We start from the raw sequence: 9,075 nt of genomic DNA, 5'->3' as shown, positions 1-9,075 counted from the left end.
CCGCAGACTCTGAGCTCCAGATCTGGGCGAGTCTTTAGCGACCCAGACTCAAACGGGAGAAGCGGGACTGTCTGGCTTTGGTCAGAGCGAGTGCAGCTTTCTCTCCGAGCTTTGCAGTGGGTGCTGGGACTCAGAGGCAGAGCCCCTGGGGACAGGACTGAGAGCCGCCATAACTGCTCTCTCCGGCCCACCCTGTTGATCCTGTGCGACCCGCCCCGCCCAAGCCCTGCACAGAGGCATTTGCCGGATAGGCTCAGGCAAAGGCTAGATTAGCACCTCCCTAGAGGACAGAAGTTCTCTCCCTGCTGACACAGCTGATTCTCATAGCCACCTGGCCTGGAGGTCAAACCCTCCCTGGTATTAGCTACAACAATCAAGGTTTAATTATAAGACTTCGAACAAAGACCACTAGGGGGTGCACCAAGGAAGCATAACAAAATGCGGAGACAAAGAAACAGGACAAAATTGTCAATGGAAGATATAGAGTTCAGAACCACACTTTTAAGGTCTCTCAAGAACTGTTTAGAAGCCACCGATAAACTTAATGAGATCTACAAGAAAACTAATGAGACCCTCGATGTTATATTGGGGAACCAACTAGAAATTAAGCATACACGGACTGAAATAACGAATATTATACAGACTCCCGACAGCAGACCAGAGGAGCGCAAGAATCAAGTCAATGATTTGAAATGCGAGGAAGCAAAAAACACCCAACCGGAAAAGCAAAATGAAAAAAGAATCCAAAAATGCGAGGATAGTGTAAGGAGCCTCTGGGACAGCTTCAAGCGTACCAACATCAGAATTATAGGGGTGCCAGAAGATGAGAGAGAGCAAGATATTGAAAACCTATTTGAAGAAATAATGACAGAAAACTTCCCCCACCTGGTGAAAGAAATGGACTTACAGGTCCAAGAAGCGCGGAGAACCCCAAACAAAAGGAATCCAAAGAGGACCACACCAAGACACATCATAATTAAAATGCCAAGAGCAAAAGATAAAGAGAGAATCTTAAAAACAGCAAGAGAAAGAAACTCAGTTACCTACAAGGGAATACCCATACGACTGTCAGCTGATTTCTCAACAGAAACTTTGCAGGCCAGAAGGGAGTGGCAAGAAATATTCAAAGTGATGAATACCAAGAACCTACAACCAAGATTACTTTATCCAGCAAAGCTGTCATTCAGAATTGAAGGTCAGATAAAGAGCTTCACAGATAAGGAAAAGCTAAAGGAGTTCATCACCACCAAACCAGTATTATATGAAATGCTGAAAGGTATCCTTTAAGAAGAGGAAGAGGAAGAAAAAGGTAAAGATACAAATTATGAACAACAAACATGCATCTATCAACAAGTGAATCTAAGAATCAAGTGAATAAATAATCTGATGAACAGAATGAACTGTTGATTATAATAGAATCAGGGACATAGAAAGGGAATGGGCTGACTATTCCTGGGGGGGAAAGGGGTGTGGGAGATGCGGGAAGAGACTGGACAAAAATCGTGCACCTATGAATGAGGACAGTGGGTGGGGAGTGAGGGCGGAGGGTGGGGCGGGAACTGGGAGGAGGGGAGTTATGGGGGGGGGGGGAAGAGGAACAAATGTAATAATCTGAACAATAAAGATTTAATTTTTAAAAAAAAAAGAAATCTATGTCTAGCTCAAGGAATACTTGCCTGCCTGCTGACATTTCAGGCAGGGAATGAGAAACAAATAAAGGAGGATGGAGGGGTAGTTCTGAGGCCTTAAGAAGCCACTTCCTGTGCCTGTGGTCAGGAGCACCCCTGGGTGGAGGGGAGTGTGAGAGAAAACATATGATTGATGTATGAGCCCCTGGGCAGAGGAAATGCTGGAGATCTCTTCACCCCTAAAATCCCGAGTTTTGGGGGGCTCAGGGCCTGCTTATACCAACCAGTTCATAGCTCAGTTTGGATTTGGTGGGAACCAGGTAAGAGGGGTTTCTATTCTGGGAACAGATGACACCTGGCTTTAGAGAGGGTATCTGTCACAACACAAGTACATAGATAAGGAAACTGAGACCCAAAAAAGAGAAGGACTTGCCCAAATTTTCTCCTCACATCAGTATCGGAAACAGAACCAGGACAAAACCCAGGGCTCTCTTTGGATCACAGCCTCTGATCTAATGGAAACCAAAATATGCTGAGCACTTATTCCCACCAGCAGGCACAATAAGGATGGGGAGTGGATCAGCCATACATGCTGGCATTCCAAAAGCCCCTTGTCAGACCAGAAGGCTCAGAACAGATGGCAAGGTCCCACCCCAACAGCAGCAGAGCTGCCCATGCCCTCACATCACCTATGGAGTAGCCAAGCCTCTGATTTCTGGAGAGGTGAGGCTTGGCAAAGCGGGGATTGGCCCTTCTTCAGTTCGTCTGGGGCCATGGGCAGTGCTGCTTCCACACCCCATGCTCGTCAGCTTTTCCTGGAGGAAGCTGTGAGCTTACTGGGCTAGAGCCCTGATGGCCTCATGCCAATAGGGGCCAGATGTGGGGCCAGGAGCTCCACCTTCTTGGTCTTGGTGGGGAGGGAGGACGGGGGAGAAGTTTCCTGGTATTTCAACCCAGGGAGCCTTCCTTCCACTCCTCCCACCCACTACCACCTGCATTGCTCCTGGCTGTCATCCTTGTGCACAGCTCTCTTGGAAAAACTGAGCCATTCTACAACCCTGCTTCTGTTTTGAATGCAGAAGCTCCCTTCCAGCTTTCACAGAGACTAGCTAACCCCTGGAGACAGACGTCGGTCCTCTCCAAAGCTTCTGTTCTGTCTCCCATACACCTGCCCCTTCGAGCCCAAGGTAAGGGTTCCTTGTCTCCTCAGTAGCCACCAGGCAGTGTCTACTCCCTGTCAAAAGTGAGCTGAAAGCTCATGGCTCCTGAACACTGGATTTGCCTTCATGTCATCCACCCCATCTCCACTCTGGTCAGCTTGCTGTCTCCCTTTCCAGAGATCATTTCAAGCATGGTTCATCCCCGCTTCATGCCTGGTCCTCCCTCCAGCCCCTGTTCCACCTCCTCCTCAGCTAAGAAAAGGGAGGCCTCTCCCTGCCACACCATCAGAACCACCTGCTTCCACCATCACCTGCTCTCACTTCCTTCTGGGGCTGGGAAGGACCCTCTAAGACTCTCTCATCTCCTCTGCCTCCTCAAGAACATTTGCTCTCCATGGTTCCTCTCTCCGCTTTAACCCCTCATCGGACCCCTTCTTAGCTCACTCTACATATACTACATTCTTCCATCTGTCACAGACCATGTCCCTGGCCCCGCACACCTCTCCATCACTACCTAGATCCCTCCAGTCCACAGCATTTCCCTGTTGTCTGTCCACACCTCCCTTTCATGCTTCGACTCTCCACAGGCTGGCTTCAGACTTCAACTATGATCTGCATGTGGAAGTTGCAACCAATGGACACTTTCACCCTCACCCAATTAACCTCTCAGCAGTACTGGACCAAACTGACTAACCATTCTCCCCTCCTTGTAGCACCTCCTCCTGGTTCTAAGATTTCTGGACTTCCTTCCATGTCCCCATGTGTCTTCATAAGCTTTCTTCCTGGCTCTTCTTCCTCAACCAACCTTTCAATGTTGGCACATGCTTATTAATTACAAAGGGAAAACAGTAGCTTTATAGAGAGAATCCTGGCAGGTATCACATCAACCAAGTAACATAAGTTAACATCATCCACAATGAGACAAAGAGGTGTTGTGTGCCTCCAGAAAGGGTGCACTGAGGACACAGCATCTCTTCTGGGCTGTCCCCACCAAAGATACATAACCTGAACCTAATTATGAAGAAACCAGATAAACACAAATCAAGATTCACTTTACAAAATAACATTTCTGAAATGTCATGAAAGACAAAGAAACACTGAAGAACTTTTCCAGATTAATAAAAACTCCAGAGATATAACAACTAAGTGCAACATAGGAGCCAGAATTTTCCTTTTGTGGACAAAAGGGACCACATGCTAACCTGACAAGCTCAGGGAAGGCCTGCATGGCGGTCTTGCAAACTCAGAGACCTAAAGTAACCACAAAGGATGGTCTGAAATTAAACTTTAACTAAAAGCAGTTATGGTGGATAGTTAGGTCCCAGGCTGGTATCTTCACCGACAAGGTCAATCTTTACCTTAACTGAGCCTATCTGTCTTTTTGCATCTGTAATAACATACCCTTGAAATGTCTGGGTAACTTGTAACTTCCCTTTTTCCGGACCCCTTGGGGCATAACTTAATGTGCCTGGGCACCAGGACAGATACCACAAATTCCTGCATTGTTATCATGTTAATTGTTCCTGCACCCACCTAAGTATGTGTCTATCTATCATTTTACTTTTTATCCTATCCCAGAGGTTTCCTCCCCCACCCCCTTTTGCTTCCCCCAACCCCACCACCACCCCACCACCACCACCACCACCCCCTCTCTAGTCTACCACCAATGGACTTCAGGTAACCCACCTACATCTCCTCATTTGATTGCAATGTATAAAAATAGAGGAAAACCCGCCATTCTCCAGAGCACTATCCCAATCCATTGAGATATTGCTTCCCAGCAATTGTCGACAGTTTGGCTCAAATAAACTCACAAAAATTCTTTACAGGCTTGAATGTTTTTTACATTAACACTCTGCTATCAAGGATGTTATTGGGGAACATTGGCAAAACTAGAAAAAACATCTGTGGCTAGTTAAAGGTATTATACCAATGTTAATTTCCTGATTTTGATTGCTGTACTCTGATTGTGAAAAAGACGGTCCTTGTTCTTAGAAAATACACACTGAAGTATTTAAAGATAAAGGAGCAGCAGTATGTCTGCAACTTACTCTCAAATACTAATAGTTCAGGAAAATATATGCATGTACATAGAAAAGAATTGAAAATGTAGTAAATATTAACCTCTGGGAAATCTAGATGAAGGTTATGTGAGAAATATTTATAATGTTCTTGCTTCTTTTCTGGAAGTCTGAAATTATGTCCAAAAAAAAAAATGTGAGGAGAAAAAAAAATGTTGGTGTGTCAGAGTTCAGTCCTGGGGCTTCCTGTCATTTGCCACTACACTCTTCTTGTCTGGGTAGTCTTATCTTCTCTTGTTGCTCCAGCCCCACTAACTGTACCCCAACAATTCCCAGATATATGCTTCTGGCCCAGACCATTTTAGGGGCTTTAGGCCCACATATCTGACAGCCTTCACAGCGTCACTTAGTTTTCTCACAAGCATCTCTAAATCAACATGCCCAAAGCTTTTCCCATGAGATGCCCCTGCCACCCATTTATCTCAATGAATGGTATCACCATCCATCCAAGTGCCCACACTAGAAAATTGAGTTTGTCCTATACATCTCACTTGTCCCTACTCCCCATATCCAACAATCACCAAGTGACTTAGGGAGTCTGTGAGCTCCCAAAGGCAGGGTTTCTGTCATTTACTCTTGGGTCCCCAGCCCCCAGCATAGTGCCTAACATTTCTCTAGTGCTTGAGAAATATTGTTGAATGAATGAATGACTCTATTCATTGATTGGTCAAGGAAACATCACTCCTCCTCAAAGAAGCAGAGTTCTACTCTGTGAGTCCCAGACACATTTCCAATCTGGCTCACTGGACTATCATTTACAGTTGTACAGGTTTGTATCAGCTACCTTTTGCTGCATAACAAAACTGTCTTCAAAATCTAAGGCTGGCCCTAGCCGGTTTGGCTCAGTGGATAGAGCGTCGGCCTGCGGACTCAAGGGTCCCAGGTTCGACTCCGGTCAAGGGCATGTACCTTGGTTGCAGGCACATCCCCAGTAGGGAGTGTACAGGAGGCGGCTGATGGATGGTTCCCTCTCATCGATGTTTCTGACTATCCCTCTCCTTCCTCTCTGTAAAAAAATCAATAAAATATTTTTTTTAAAAGAAAAAAAAATCTAAGGTTGTTTCTGTAGGTCAGGAATTTAAGAGTGGCTTAACTGGATAGTTCTGGCTCCAAGTCAAGATGTGGCAGTCAAGATGTCACAAGTAGAGGAGAAACCAAGATGGCAGCATAGGTAAACATCAGAGATTGCTGCCTTACACAACCACTTCAAAAATACAACTAAAAGATGGAAACGACATCATCCAGAACCACAGGAAGGCTGGCTGAGTGGAAATTCTACAACTAGAAGGAAAGAGAAAAGCATACTGAGACTCAGAGGAGGTGCGGTGCGGAAGTAAAACACAGAGGTACAGAGGCGCATGCAGAGAGGGTTGGCGGTTGAGGACACGGTTTTCTTTTTTAATTGGGAGGGAGTCTCAAGCTCTGAGCTCCAGTTCCGGGCGAGTCTCTGGGGACCCAGACTCATACGGGAGAAACTGGACTGTCTGGCATTGGTCGGAGCTCGAGGGCAGCTTTCTCTCAGGGGTGCTTGCAGCAATTGCCAGGACACTGAGAAGCAGGGCCTCTGAGGGCAGGACTGAGAGCAGCCATAACTGCTCACTCCGCCCTGTTGATCCCTTGGGACCCCGCCCTGCCCAAGCCATAGAGGCTTTTACATATGAAAGGCATGGCCCTTTGCAATCTAATAATTACCTAACAAACTGCAGCTGGCCCAAGGCCCCAGGGCAACTTGCATTGTGTCACAGCTGGCTCCTGCTGGATAGCCTCAGGCAGAGGCTAGATTAGCACCTCCTTAGAGATCCAGGAGCCAGTGTGCCCTGTGGTCAGAGTGGGACCATCCAGATTGCAGCTCCTCGGATTCATAAAGGACACACTCAGGGGGCAGACTCAGTGAGCACCAAAGCCCCATTGAAGCAAGTCTTGCCCCGGAGGGGTGTCTCCAGCACAGAAGTTCTCCCACTGCAGACACAGCTGATTCTCACAGCCAATTGGCCTGGAGGTCAATCCCTCCCAGTATTACCTACAACAATCAAGGCTTAACTACAACAAGACTATGCACAAAGCCCACAAGGGAGTGTCTACCTCAGGTAATTGGGGAGGCTGAGCCACTGGGCCCTAGAGGACACCTAGTACAGAAAGCCACTCTATCGACACAGCAAATCATAAAAAAAATGTGGAGACAAAGAAACAGGACAAAAATGACAGAAATGGAGGAAAGCAAACTACTGGATATAGAGTTCAAAACCACACTTTTAAGGTTTTTCAAGAATTTTCTAGAAACTGCCAACAAACTTAATGAGACCCTCAAGAAACCTAATGAGACCCTCGAGGTTGTGATAAAGGACCAACTAGAAATTAATCATACACTGACTTAAATAAAGAATATTATACAGACTTCCAACAGCAGACTACAGGATCTCAAGAATCAAGTCAAAGATTTGAAATACGAAGAAGCAAAAAACACCCAACTGGAAAAGAAAAATGAAAAAAGAATCCAAAAAGATGAAGTTAGTGTAAGGAGCCTCTGGGACAGCTACAAGTGTACCAACATCCGAATTATAGAGGTGCCAGAAGAAGAGAGAGAGCAAGATATTGAAAACCTATTCGAAGAAATAATGACAGAAAACTTCCCCCAACTGGTGAAAGAAATGGACTTACAGGTCCAAGAAGCATGGAGAACCCCAAACAAAAGGAATCCAAAGAGGGCCACACCAAGACACATCATAATTAAAATGCCAAGAGCAAAAGACAAAGAGAGAATCTTAAAAGCAGAAAGAGAAAGATAGTCAGTGACCTACAAGGGAGTACCCATACGACTGTCAGCCGATTTCTCAACAGAAACTTTGCAGGCCAGAAGGGAGTGGCAAGAAATATTCAAAGTGATGAATGCCAAGAACCTACAACCAAGATTACTTTATCCAGCAAAGCTATCATTCAGAATTGAAGGTCAGATAAAGAGCTTCACAGATAAGAAAAAGCTAAAGGAGTTCATCACCACTAAACCAGTATTATATGAAATGCTGAAAGGTATCCTTTAAGAAGAGGAAGAAAAAGAAAATGGTAAAGATACAAACTATGAACAACAAATACACATCTATCAACAAGTAAATCTAAAAATCAAGTGAATAAATAATCTGATGAACAGAATAAACTGGTGATTATAATAGTATCAGGGGCATAGAAAGGGAGTGGACTGACTATTCTTGGGGGAGCAAAGGGTGTGGGGGATGCAGGAAGAGACTGAACAAAAATCGTGCACCTATGTATGAGGACAGTGTGGGGGTGGGGGGGTGAGTACGGAGGGTGGGATGGGAAAAAGGTGGAGGGGAGCTATGGCGGGGGTGGGAAGAGGAACAACTGTAATAATCTGAACAATAAAGATTTAATTTTAAAAAAAAAAAAAATGTCGCCATTTTACAGGAGAGCGGCTTGGAGGGCAAGGTGTGGAGACCAGCCGGACTGAAAACATGACTGAACCCAGCAGATCCAAGCAACAGCAACCTCCTGAGCACCACACCCTCTGCTGAGGAACAGCAGCTGTACGTGAAACCTCGCCCCACCAGCCAGAAGAGCCACCACAGCTGTGAACAGCACCCACCAGAGGAGTTGCTGCCAACTGAAGAGCAGCTGCTACCGCAACCGCCCGAAGAGGAACCGCAGACCAAGGAGTCACTGCCACCAAGGGAGCAGCCACTGAACGACTCAACGTCTAGATATGTCAGTGAGATCAAACATGGGTAGACAAAGAAACCCCCAAAGGAAAGAGAAGGAGGACTCTCCAGAAAAGCAGCTAAGTAATACAGAGGCATGCAACATGACAGAAAAAGAATTCAGAATAAGGGTCCTAGAGTGCATAAACCGGATGGAGGAAAAAATCGACAACCTCAGCAAGAAGCAAGAAGAAACAGATGAAAAAATCAATAACATATGGAAGAAGCTAGAAGAAACAGATGAAAAAATCAACAACTTAAGTAAGACCCAAGAAGATATGAAGAGTGATATAGCTGCAATGAAAAACTCCATTGAAAGTATCAACAGTAGACTAGGAGAAGCGGAGGACCGAATTAGTGATTTAGAAGACAAGGAAGCAAAACACGCCCAAAATGTACTGCAATTGGAGAAAAAAATGAAAAGAGAGGAGGAGAGCCTAAGGGAGCTTTGGGACAACATGAAGCAAAACAACATACGAATAATAGGGGTACCAGA

This window comes from Myotis myotis, unplaced genomic scaffold (assembly GCF_014108235.1).
Source record: "Myotis myotis isolate mMyoMyo1 unplaced genomic scaffold, mMyoMyo1.p scaffold_m19_p_1, whole genome shotgun sequence".
NCBI lineage: Eukaryota > Metazoa > Chordata > Mammalia > Chiroptera > Vespertilionidae > Myotis > Myotis myotis.
The sequence above is the reverse complement of the archived record's forward strand: the minus strand, read 5'-3'. Positions refer to the sequence as shown.